General features: G+C 31.5%; 1 long non-coding RNA gene across 1 annotated transcript; it reads left to right on the forward strand.

Moving 5' to 3' along the window:
* The first annotated feature begins 2,689 nt into the window (after nt 1–2,689).
* Nucleotides 2,690–13,766, forward strand: LOC134725641 (uncharacterized). Its single transcript, XR_010108578.1, has 4 exons — nt 2,690–2,907; nt 10,713–10,851; nt 12,152–12,201; nt 13,201–13,766. It is a non-coding gene; the product is annotated as an uncharacterized LOC134725641 (long non-coding RNA).
* Nucleotides 13,767–14,082: the final 316 nt, after the last annotated feature.

Raw genomic sequence — 14,082 nt, forward strand, 5'->3', positions numbered from 1 at the left:
CAAAATCTACTGCTGTCAAAATTCGTATGTTATATTAAAACCACACAAAGAACAATACGAAGCAAAGTTCTATTTTCTTGCCGTTGAATAGAAAATATCAGTGTTGGTAAAAATAAGGAATGTTGTTATAATTTTCAATGATACAACTATAATAATTCACCAAAGTTTAAGGTAGATATACGCAATTTTAGTCGACTGTACGACCTTCATAGAGTGAGTAAAAGTCGCTATAAAAGGTTTAAACATGTGAAATATGAATATGAAACAATTCATATCAGAATATTAACTGCCTAATGTACATGTATAACAAAACAATTTACAAACAACAAGTATTACCGAAATGAACCAACCACAACCACTAGACTACAGGTTCCTGACTTGATCCAAGGTTAATGTTATAAAAATATCTTGAAACGTGTGCTTATTCTTTTAAATTACTTTTGCATTATTACTGATAACAAACTGTCATGGCATCAAAAGAATCTTTTATATCTATAAGAGAAACGTGAACTATATTAAAGACGTCATTGCATTTCAAGTGCTACATGAAAGTATGAAAGAGCAACAGTTTTAATATAGACGACTGCATATATATAATCTACATATTTAGGTCTATTATTTAAACAAGGAGATGTGGTATGCCTCCCAACTAACAACAACAGAACAAGGATACGTCAGACGTCGACAAAATCGGTTTAACCCGCCATATTTATATGCACCTCTGTCCCAAGTCGGACAAAGTCATGTTATAGATATGTCTTTGTGTAGTTATACATTTAGTTTGATGAACATATTCTGACATTGTGCTTTACATCTAGATGACATCTATTTTTTTCTCTCGGACCTATTCAGAACTTCTTGTATGGTGCTGACTGCTTAATATTGAAAAACTGTATTGGTGACCCCTGTCTGATAGTTTTGTATTTGTTGCTAATGTGATTGAATTTGACTGTTTTTTATGACAGCTCCTTTTCCGCCAGTTATGACATAAAACAAATAACAACAATCAAAAGTGAGAAGTCGTGGCTTGAAACAGGCACATAACGAATGTGGTCATAAAGTTCATCAAAAGAATCCTCTTTAATGTATTAATGTGTTGAAATGAAAGAATAAATATAGCCATGGAGTTTTAAAATAAAATTCTTGTTTTTATCCCAAACCAACTTATGATATTTGTTGATGATTAATTTTTATTGATTGATGATTGCTTTATGTCCAGTGGCAAATATTTCACGATGGTTCTGGACGAGAACAAGTTAACAATAAATAAAACAGGTACTAGTAGGTATTTTAATAATAGAGGCCCATCCCGATGATGATCAGGGGGAGTTTCGACTTCCACTTGAAAATAAAGGTATATAAGTAAGGGACAAAAAATTTGCAATGCAACAAGAAGAGTTGTTGCAAGGGTTCTTAACGTGCAGAGATCTTGTCACTCTCTTTACTCGAGACATTGGATTAAACCTCGATATATGCATTCTGTCAGGACGTAGCTGCAAACTTGGTACATCTTTCACAGCCAGACGGACGCCCCACTTTAACTAGCTTTTTACTGCCAATCGGAACAGGACCAAGTGAGCATATTTCTATTCCCAACTCACCCTTGGGGCTTATGATATTTGTGATAGGGCCCCTTGTGATAGCATAACCGAGTTTTTTTTATTAGGTTTTGTACTTAAGTGCCAGTCTTTGTAAGAATCAGGCAATTAAGGTAAAAATCAAAACATGATCAGAAAAAACCCACCGAGCTAATCAAGCTATTTAATACTAATCATCATCCTGAGTTAAAAATTATAAGTCTTTCGTTTGTGTGTTTCTGGTAATATCAAATAACTCGGTTAGAATATTGGTTAGAACGATAGCAAATCACAGAGTTATCTCCCCTTATTTGTTAATTTCTAGTGCTTTTCAACCAAATTGTATCTTCTATTACCAGAACAGAAAACAGAAATGAATGCTATTTTTGTGCATAACTACAAATTATGAACTGAAATTACTGTCAAATTGGGTGGGTTTTTTTTGTCATGTTTTCATCACTGCCTGATTCTTAGGCAGACTGGCACTTAAAAATGATTGAATTTTCAGTACTGTAAAATAATTAAATTTTCAGTACTGAAAAATGACTGAAATTTTCAGTACTGAAAAATGGCTGAAATTTTCAGTACTGAAAAATGGCTGAAATTTTCAGTACTGAAAAATGACTGTAATTTTCAGTACTGTAATCAACTTTTTCCCAACATTACTGAAAAAGATATAAAAGTTAATGCACTGAATAGTGATGTTTCCTAAAAGTACTGTTTATATAGCGGCATTTAATGTACTGTTTAGTAATGTTTCCTAAAAGTACTGTTTATATAGCGGCATTTAATGTACTGATTAGTAATGTTTCCTAAAAGAACTGTTTTTATAGCGGCATTTAATGTACATGTAAACGCTAGTCAAATTGTTGGTAGTGTAGGTCGAGTTGACATTTCTGTCATCGGAGATAGTATTGAGATAAATGGGATATACAGATCTTTGATATATGCAAAAGTCTGGTAATATGTTAATGAAAAAGTGTGTATAAATTTTCGTAAACGAAGTTACCTGTATACTTCACCAAGAATTACATTTGAGCGCTAAGATCTGTATGTGTGATTTGAGGTATATAATATACAAGGTTATAGATATTGTAACCCGGACTATAACCTTGTATTTGTGCGCATGCGCGACCGGTACTGGGCGGATCCGGTAATTTCTACTTTCACTTTTTGAAAAAAATCTCCTATGTGGAGATAGATTTGTACGCTTTTATTTACATTTATCTGCGAAAGAAAATACACGTCGTGCTCAGTTGTTGAAGTGGCTTTCTTCCCAGTACTTCAGAGCACACATAACGTCTAAAACGTAAAAAAAAACATGTGAAAGGTTTGCAAAATAATGCATTGTAGCAATGAAAACATACATGATCAACTTTAAATGCAAAATAACATTTAAAACTAGGAAAGGAGGCTAACCCCCCCCCCCCCCCCCCCCTTCTTTTCCTTTTCCAACTAAAAAATGTGATTTGGTTCAAAAGAGTCCGACAATAAATTCTTTTTATGTGTATTTATCATGTCAGTGTGCATAGGAGGTGACCAAATGATTTCTTGCGGCGTCAAGAAAGTCTTAAAAATATTGTTATGGATCGTGCATGTATGAGGGGGGATAGGGCCTTATCAGGACTCCAGGATCTGGTGTTTTTAGGCTCAGGGTTTCGGGATCTATTAAGAGATACAGGAATTCTTTTTTTGAATTACTAGTACTGGATGTCAGAATTTAAATTTATTTAAATTCGGGATTTCATGTTGAAGGGATCAGGACCCCTCCTACCCCTGGTCATGTATGAGGGTGATACTTGTAATCCCTGGGAAATCGGGAAATCACAAATAACCGTTAGAAAAAATTGGCAAATGACGTTTATAACAGTAATTTTTGGTGCATGACTATAAAAAAGTACACATTCCTTTAGGTGATATCAAAATCAATTAATTTTGACACTGTCTAGAGTGGATAAATATCGTATTGCAAAAGATTATGTGGTGAAATCTGTTTCTCTGTCTTCATGTCGTCACAATGGGAATTTCAGATAATAGCCTGAAAATTTGACGTCATAATCAAATATTGACCAATGAACAACTAAGATCAAACTAACCTCACCTAGATTAAATGAAAATAATCATCAGGTCGGGAATGCCATAAAACGAGTTAAAAAAATCTTCATAGTAAAAAAAATATTTATTTTTTATCACCAATGTAAACATATATCACCATTGTATATATATATCACCATTACAAACATCTATCACCAGTGTATATATCTATCATCCTACTGTTTTTATATATATCACCAATATAAATATCTATCACCTCACTTTATTTATCACTACACTATATATTACCAATATATTAAAATCTCGAAACTGAATATATCTAACATCACTCTGTATATTTATCAACACTAAAAATCTATCAACACACTGTATAATAATCACCATTCTGTATCAATCACCACTTTGTACAACACTGTATATCTCTATCACCATGCTATATATTTATCACCATTCTGTATTAATCACCACTTTTTACAACACTGTATATATCTATCACCATGCTATATATTTATCACCACTCTATAAATCTATCAACATATGTTTATATTTAAAACCGCTGTATATATTTATCACCATTCTGTATTTATCACCACTCTGTAAAAGGCTGTATATATATTCTGTCACCATACTTTATATATCTGTCACCAGACTTAGTATTTCTGTCAATACACTTAACATATCCATCACCACACTTTATATATCAATCACTTGGCTATATATATCTATCACCTGATCTATTTATATATCAATCACCTCACTATATATATCTGCCACCATACTTTATATATATGTCACCACACTTAATATATATGTCACCTCACTATATATATCTGTCACCATACTTTATATATCTGTCATTACACTTAACATATCCTTCACCACACTTTATATATCCATCACCTCACTATATATATCTATCACCTCACTTTATATATCTATCACTACTCTTTATATATCTGTCACCAGACTATATATCTATCCCCACACTTTATATATTCATCACCTCACTATATATCTGTCACCATACTTTATATATATGTCACCAGACTTTATTTATCTGTCACCATACTTTATATATCTGTCACCATACTTTATATATCTGTCATTACACTTAACATATCCATCACCACACTTTATATATCCATCACCTCACTATATATATCTATCACCTCACTTTATATATCTATCACTTCTCTTTATATATCTGTCACCAGACTTTATATCTATCCCCACACTTTATATATTCATCACCTCACTATATATCTGTCACCATACTTTATATATATATGTCACCAGACTTTATTTATCTGTCACTATACTTTATATATCTGTCACCATACTTTATATATCTGTCACAATACTTTATATATTCATTGTGTAATCATACGTTTTTTTATTGAGTTAAGTCTGCAAATTGATATTTTATCGTGTGTTTTTCTATGTTGTGATGTTATGCTATTGTTTCAGAAAAAGGGAGAAGGTTTGGATCCATTAAAACGTTTAATCCCGCTGCAAATGTTTGCACCTGTCCTAAGTCAGGAATCTGATGTACAGTAGTTGTCGTTTGTTTATGTAATATATATGTGTTTCTCTTTTCTTGTTTTGTTTATATAGATTAGACCGTTGGTTTTCCCGTTTGAATGGTTTAACACTAGTAATTTTGGGGCCCTTTATAGCTTGTTGTTCGGTGTGAGCCGAGGCTCCGTGTTGAAGGCCGTACTTTAACCTATAATGGTTTACTTTTTAAATTGTTATTTGGATGGAGAGCTGTCTCATTGGCACTCACACCACATCTTCCTATATCTATTTATATATCTGTCACCTCACTATGTATATCCTTCACCACACTTTATATATCTGTCACCTCACTATATATAACTGTCATCAAACTATATATATCTGTCACCAGACTTTATTTATCTGTCACCATACTTTATATATCTGTCAACATACTTTATATATCTGTCACCAGACTTTATTTATCTGTCACCATACTTTATATATCTGTCACCATACTTTATATATCTGTCACCATACTTTATATATCTGTCACCATACATTATATATCTGTCACCATACTTTATATATCTGTCACCACACTTTATATATCTGTCACCTCACTATATATAACTGTCACCTCACTTTATATATCTATCACTATACTTTATATATCTGTCACCAGACTTTATATATCTATCAACACACTTTATATATCCATCACCTCACTATATATCTGTCACCATACTTTATATATCTGTCACCAGACTTTATATTTTTGTCATTATCAAACCGCAATTTTTATATGTGTGTATGTCAAACAAATTTTGTTGTATAATGGTCTAAAAACAGCACAAACAACAAACAAAAACACCAAAAAAGTGAAAAAGTATATTTAAACAAAACACATTTAACTAACAGGTCGAACAACTGATGTTCTTACTGCCATTGGCGATTGTCAAATTAAATTGATCACAAGATGTAACAAAATGGATCTTAATATAAATTTAATACTAAACAGAAATTTTTTTTGTTAACTTGTGGCCAAGATGTTGTGCTACAAACATATGGTGTCAATATTTCTTTAGTACACCAGATCCGGATTTCGACAATAAATGTCTCTTCAGTGATGTTGGGGATCGAAACGGTATTTGGAAGGCCATTTCAACAGTTCCCTCATTTTTAGAAAAAATACCCTAATTTTTTTAATAACTCTTGAATTTTAAGAGTCAATATAGGATGAACGGATCATATAAACCGGAGGGAAAATATGATACATGCCCAAACAAAAAATATAAACGAGTCTAAATTGAAAGCTACCTTCAAACCCATGATTGCGTTGGATAAAAACCACAATTTTTATAGGTGTGCATGTCAAACAAATTTCGTTGTAGAAGGGTCTAAAAACAGCACAAACAACATTTTCCAAAAGACCAAAACAGTGAAAAAGTATATTTAAACAAAATGCATTTGACTAACAGGTCGAACAACTGATGTTCTTTAACCCTGCTGACTGCCATTGGCGATTGCCAAATAAAATTGATCACATGATGTAACAAAATGGATCTTAATATAAATATAATACTAAACAGAAAAAAAATTTGTTAACTTGTGGCCAAGATGTTGTGCCACAAACATATGGTGTCAATATTTCCTTAGTACACCAGATCCGGTTTTCGACAATAAATGTCTCTTCAGTGATGTTATGTTTCAAAACGGTACTTGGAAGGCCATATCAACAGTACCCTCATTTTTAGAAAAAGTACCCTCATTTTTTGATAACTCTTGAATTTTAAGAGTCAATATAGGATGAACGGATCATATAAACCAGAGGGAAAATCACTATATATATCAATCACCACACTTTATATGTCTGTCACTAGTCTTTATATATCTGTCACTACACTTTACATGTCCATCACCACACTTTATATATCGATCACCTCACTATATATATCTATCACCTCACTTTATATATCTGTCACCATACTTTATATATCTGTCACTATACTTTATATATCTGTCATAACACTTTATATATCCATCACCTCACTATATATATCTGTCACCATACTTTATATATCTGTCACCATACTTTATATATCTGTCACTATACTTTATATATCTGTCACCATACTTAACATATCTTTCACCAGACTTAATATTTCTGTCAATACACTTAACAAATCCATCACCACACTTTATATATCAATCACCTCACTATATATATCTATAACCTGATCACTTTATAAATCAATCATCTCACTATATATATCTGTCACCATACTTTATATATATGTCACCACACTTTATATATCCATCACCTCACTATATATATCTGTCACCATACTTTATATATCTGTCACTATACTTTAAAAATCTGTCATTACACTTCACATATCCATCAGCACACTTTATATATCCATCACCTCACTATATATATCTATCACCTCACTTTATATATCTATCACTACTCTTTATATATCTGTCACAAGACTATAAATCTATCCCACACTTTATATATCCATCACCTCACTATATATCTGTCACCATACTTTATATATCCATCACCTCACTATATATATCTGCCACCATACTTTATATATCTGTCACCAGACTTTATATTTTTGTCAATACACTTAACATATCCATCACCACACTTTATATATCAATAACCTCACTATATATATCCATCTCCACACTTTATATGTCTGTCACCAGACTTAATATATCTGACACCACATTAAACATGTCCATCACCACACTTTATATGTCTGTCACCTGACTTAATATATCTGTCACCACACTTAACATGTCCATCATCACACTTTATATATCAATCACCTCACTATATATATCTGTCACCAGACTTTATATATCCATCAACTTACTATATATATCTGTCACCAGACTTTATATATCAATCACCTCACTATATATATCTGTCACCACACTTAACATATTCATCATCAGACTTTATATATCTGTCACCATACTTTATATATCTGTCACCACACCTTATATAACTGTCACCATACTTTTTATATCTATCACCACACCTTATATATCTGTCACCAGACTTTTTATATCTATCACCATTCTATATATATCTATCACCACACCTTATTTATCCATCACCAGACATTATATATCCATCACGTTACTATATATATATCTCTCACCTCACTTTATATATCTGTCACCATACTTTATATATCTGTCACTATACTTTAAAAATCTGTCATTACACTTCACATATCCATCATCACACTTTATATATCCATCACCTCACTATATATATCTATCACCTCACTTTATATATCTATCACTACTCTTTATATATCTGTCACAAGACTATAAATCTATCCCACACTTTATATATCCATCACCTCACTATATATCTGTCACCAGACTTTATATATCCATCACCTCACTATATATATCTGTCACCATACTTAACATATCTTTCACCAGACTTAATATTTCTGTCAATACACTTAACAAATCCATCACCACACTTTATATATCAATCACCTCACTATATATATCTATAACCTGATCACTTTATAAATCAATCATCTCACTATATATATCTGTCACCATACTTTATATATATGTCACCACACTTTATATATCCATCACCTCACTATATATATCTGTCACCATACTTTATATATCTGTCACTATACTTTAAAAATCTGTCATTACACTTCACATATCCATCAGCACACTTTATATATCCATCACCTCACTATATATATCTATCACCTCACTTTATATATCTATCACTACTCTTTATATATCTGTCACAAGACTATAAATCTATCCCACACTTTATTTATCCATCACCTCACTATATATCTGTCACCATACTTTATATATCCATCACCTCACTATATATATCTGCCACCATACTTTATATATCTGTCACCAGACTTTATATTTTTGTCAATACACTTAACATATCCATCACCACACTTTATATATCAATAACCTCACTATATATATCCATCTCCACACTTTATATGTCTGTCACCAGACTTAATATATCTGTCACCACACTTAACATGTCCATCACCACACTTTATATGTCTGTCACCAGACTTAATATATCTGTCACCACACTTAACATGTCCATCACCACACTTTATATATCAATCACCTCACTATATATATCTGTCACCAGACTTTATATATCCATCACCTTACTGTATATATCTGTCACCAGACTTTATATATCAATCACCTCACTATATATATCTGTCACCACACTTAACATATTCATCATCAGACTTTATATATCTGTCACCATACTTTATATATCTGTCACCACACCTTATATAACTGTCACCATACTTTTTATATCTATCACCACACCTTATATATCTGTCACCAGACTTTTTATATCTATCACCATTCTATATATATCTGTCACCACACCTTATATATCCATCACCAGACATTATATATCCATCACGTTACTATATATATATCTATCACCTCACTTTATATATCTATCACTACACTTTATATATCTGTCACCAGACTTTAAATATCTATCCCTACATTTAAAATATCTGTCACCACACTTTATATATCTGTCACCACACTTTATATATCTGTGACCACACCTTATATATCTGTCACCAGACTTTATATATCTATCACCACACTTTATTTATCTGTCACTACACTTTATATATCTGTCACCACACCTTATATATCTGTCACCAGACTTTATGTATCTATCACCACACCTTATTTATCTGTCACCACACTTTATTTATCTATCACCACACTTTTTATATCACCAAACCTTATATATATGTCACCATACTTTATATATATATGTCACCCCACTTTATATATCTGTCTCCACACTTTATATAAATTTTCACCTCACTTTTTATATCTGTCACCACACATTATATATACATCACCACACCTTATACACATTACCACACCTTATATATCTATCACCTCACTTAATATATCTTTCACCTTAATTTATATATCTATTTCCTCATTTTATATATATATGACATCCCTGAAAATATTTTTTTTACCTCACTGTTGATAATTTTTCACCATATTTTATATATGTATCCCCTCCACATATGTATCTTTTAACTAAATACACTGCTTAAATCAATCAATCACAACACCATTGATATATATGTCACCACACAGTATGTATATATATATATATCATCCTTTGGTTTATATATCATCACACTGTAATATATCTTTATACTATTCAGTGGATCCTTTACCTCACTGTATATACACATAACCCCAGTCCACACTTATCACCTATCTATATCTATATATCACCATCATATCATATTTATAGTAACACAATGATTATATCTATCATCATTCTTTATCTTTTTTTCACAAGACTGTATACTATAACTTGTTGTATCTCCTATAAGTCAGAGAAATGTACTGGTCATTGTATAATTTACAGTGGAAGGAGATATGCAGATATGCAATGTCCACTGAGATATGTTTGTATAAGCTTGCATACTTATCATGTAGCAATTATCAAATTGATTATTTATATTTGTGTTCTTCTTACAGAAATACCAAACAACATTTTGCAGGGATTTAGAGGTCATTAGTGAAAAAGGAAGAAAGGAAATGGGTACATCTAATTTTAAATGAAATAACAAGAATAGTTGAATAATTAACAACCAAGCAGCACTCAGCAATAGTGATGGTAAAGTATTTTTATAAAATTATACTCAAAAAAAGATATATACAGTGTGGTGGTTTATATATTCCTCCATTGCTACAGTCGCTGCATTCATCACCACACTCTCCATATATATCCCAACAGTCTCAATAGGTACCCCAATACTATGACCATCTATCACTACAGTCTCAATATCTACCCCCATACTATGATTATCTATCACTACAGTCTCAATAGCTATACCCATACTATGATTATCTATCACTACAGTCTCAATAGCTATCCCCATACTATGATTATCTATCACTACACTCTCCATTCAGATGCCAACAGTCATTATGTATATATCATAATAGTCTCTATGTATATATCAGGATAATACAAAAGCTTCCCCTTTACTTTATTTATCAATCACCTCACTTTATATATCAATCACCACACTCTCTATATATATCCCCATACTCTCTATATCTACCCCAAAAGTCTCTCAGTATATCTCCACATAATAAACACCTTAGATTACCTTACATTATTTATCAATCACCTCACTTTATGTATCAATCACCACACTCTATATATATATCCCCAACTCTCTATATCTGCCTCAAAAGTCTCTCTGTATATATTTCCACACAATAAACAACTATCACCTTACTTTATTTATCAATCACCTCACTTTATGTATCAATCACCATACTCTATATATATATCCCCAACTCTCTTTATCTGCCTCAAAAGTCTCTCTGTATATATCTCCACACAATAAACAACTATCACCTTACTTTATTTTTCAATCACCTCACTTTATATATCAATCACCACACACTCTCTATATATATTCCCATACTTTCCATATCTATCCCCACAGTTTCTATGTTTATGACCACATTATAAACACCTATCACCTTACTTTATTTATCAATCACCTCACTACATATATCAATCACCACATACTCTCTATATATATCTCCATTCTCTCTATATTTACCCAAAATTCTCTATGTATATCTCCACACAATATACCATATCACCTTACTGGAAATACCAATAACCTCACTTTGTAAATCAATTGCTCATTTCATATGTATCACCTCACTCAGAATATCTATCAGTTCACTGTTAATATTTTCACCTCAATTTATACATTATGTCTTTCACACCACTGGGTATATCTCTCAAATGCCTATTTATTCCAACTTGAAAATGGATATGAGTACGATAATAATCCATGTTTCTGTACAGAAATCTGTTTATGTTAATTTAGATTTTAAACTTAAAATGACTCAATGTGACACCTATCATTGTTATTATTTTTTTTCTTCAGAAAAGTGAAAAAAGATTTTTGATAGATAGAAAATAGGAGAAAAGGAAAAGGTAATCTTCATTGAAATTTAAAGTATTATACATATGTATGTTAAGAGTTAATTAGCAAAGTATTATACATATGTATGTAAAGAGTTAGGTAGCAAAGTATTATACATATGTATGTAAAGAGTTAATAAGCAATTAAACAATCCTGGTTGAAATGAAATATTTTAAAAGAAATGTTTTTTAAAGTATAACCGCTCCAACATGGCATGCAATATTTTATGTAAATATTATGTCAGGTATCTTTTCAATAAAAGTAGCAAATATGATATACTAACTGTGGGTCAATGATTGTGACATTCAAAATGTGTAAACCTTATAAATATATTGTTTCAGTGTTATTGCACTTGTAGCATTGTCTACAGTATACATCTGCTGGCACACACATAATGTATATACCACCACATATTATGTATCAACTGCCACACATTACATAATTATGACCACATATAATATATCTACCGCCACACATAATCAATCAACACACTGTGTACATCTATCACCACATTATGTTTGTCTATCACCACACTATTGTTTATCACCACACTATTGTCTATCACCACACTATGTTTGTCTATCACCACACTATGTTTGTCTATCACCACACTATGTTTGTCTATCACCACACTGTTTGTCTATCACCACACTATCTTTGTCTATCACCACACTACGTTTGTCTATCACCACACTATGTTTGTCTCTCACCACTCTATTGTTGTCTATCACCACACATTATATTTTAATCATCACAGTTGTAAAGCAAAGAAAAGTAATTACCCAAGAAAAAAATGATTTGAACTTTTCATTTAAATGATTGGTATCACAAATGAATTTTATTTCTATAAGTTTTACATTTTGATATTGTCTTGGGATTCTGCCATTGCAAGGATAAAACACTCCTATTTGTCCTTAGATGGAAAACAAATAACAACTTTTTAGGGCTTTTAAATTTTGTATTGTTTTGAATAATTATTTATCCAACTGAACCATATTGTTATGTTTTAGGTTAAACAAGATTTAGTGCCTGCCACACAATTAAGAAAGAATTAGAGGCAAGAATGTTTACAGAACAGAGGAGATTATTTGTACTGCACTTAGATTTGTGTTTTAGTTATATTCAATTAGTATTAAAGAGTTATGTACAAAAAATCCTGTTATATTATGTTCTTTTAAAAATACTTTATGTCAATTCTCCTTCTCATGCTTGGGGTTCTTTGGTAACATGGGATACTCTTAGTAAAGTGACAAATGCATATCTTTTTTAACCTTTTTCTAACATGTGTATCTGTAACAACTAGTAAATTCAGAAGCAGTTTTAATATACCTTTATACTTGATAACCCTTAAACGTAATGTAGCTCCTAGGAAAGTTAGTGTTTAGTATTCCTTTTATAGGGGAGTCATATTCAGTGCCAAACAATTATTATTGAAGGAGCTATTCCCCTTGGAAATATAAATTATACGAAAAATTGCATGGAAAGCCTTTTCAAATCTACATCTTTCATAGGATTGCTACGAAATTTATATTGAAGGTTTATCTTAGCAAGTATTAGGGTTAGATTGAAATTCATTTCAAATCCACTATTTCACCATGAGTAATGTCCCTTGGAAATAAAATTTTTATAGGAAATTGCCTTATACATGTTTTATATCAAATGCACTTTTGGCAATTACAGAATGATTATACATCAGACTAAACTGGATTGATTTTAACCTACTCACTTTCTGAATGTGTTGTCTACACTAATGACATGGTTGGTTTTCTCCTTTTGAACTACATTATACAATATGGTATGTGTTTTGCCATTGTTGAAAGTCTCCATTGGATAGTTATCTTCTTGATAATCATACCACATTTCAAGTTTTTAAGTCCTAAGCATGTGTGAAA

Source organism: Mytilus trossulus, chromosome 7, assembly GCF_036588685.1.
Source record: "Mytilus trossulus isolate FHL-02 chromosome 7, PNRI_Mtr1.1.1.hap1, whole genome shotgun sequence".
In the NCBI taxonomy this organism is placed as follows: domain Eukaryota; kingdom Metazoa; phylum Mollusca; class Bivalvia; order Mytilida; family Mytilidae; genus Mytilus; species Mytilus trossulus.